Here is a 670-nt window from a genome sequence, read left to right as displayed (position 1 = left end):
AACATTACGTCACCAGTGAAATGTACAATCAGTGTGAAACAAAAGCGAATATTCAAAATGGGATCATCAGAATCCATAAGGTGTTGGATCGTGTTGGACTCCTTTGAATCTTTTCTTGAATACGGTGTTGGATCCTCGGTTAGATTTCTTGTTTGTATTCTTTCCCTGATCTCTCTACTCGACTTAATTTATGCATAAATATGACAGCAGTTCCTCGCACAATACAGAATCATGAAAAGTTTTGAAATAATTATGATTCTTTCTAAATATAGTTTTAAAAAATATATATTTAGCAAAATATAGATGAAAAAATCGAGGGGGAAAATGTACTACGGCTCCTTTTTCATCCCCATTATTGCACTTAACACACAACCCATTGGATTTAAAGATCGTATAATACAGACGAAAACTCAAACGGAGAATCGTGAATGACTGTCAGAATTATGAGCATGTCATGAGCATGCGCATGTACCTTCACCGATACGAATGGCCTGTTGCCCAAGCGTTGCGTCATGCTTGTTTGTTAATTGCATGACCCGCTCTCAATTTTATAAAACCCGGAGGAAGGAATGACGGCCGCTTTGTGCATGATGAGAAGCGCCTCGCCGGAGAAGGAGGCTTGGCGAGCGTCCTAGTTTCGGCCTTTTGTCTCGGTCGCGGTCTCGTTGCG

Source organism: Penaeus monodon, chromosome 27 (genome assembly GCF_015228065.2).
Source record: "Penaeus monodon isolate SGIC_2016 chromosome 27, NSTDA_Pmon_1, whole genome shotgun sequence".
NCBI lineage: Eukaryota > Metazoa > Arthropoda > Malacostraca > Decapoda > Penaeidae > Penaeus > Penaeus monodon.
This window is presented reverse-complemented; position numbering follows the sequence as displayed.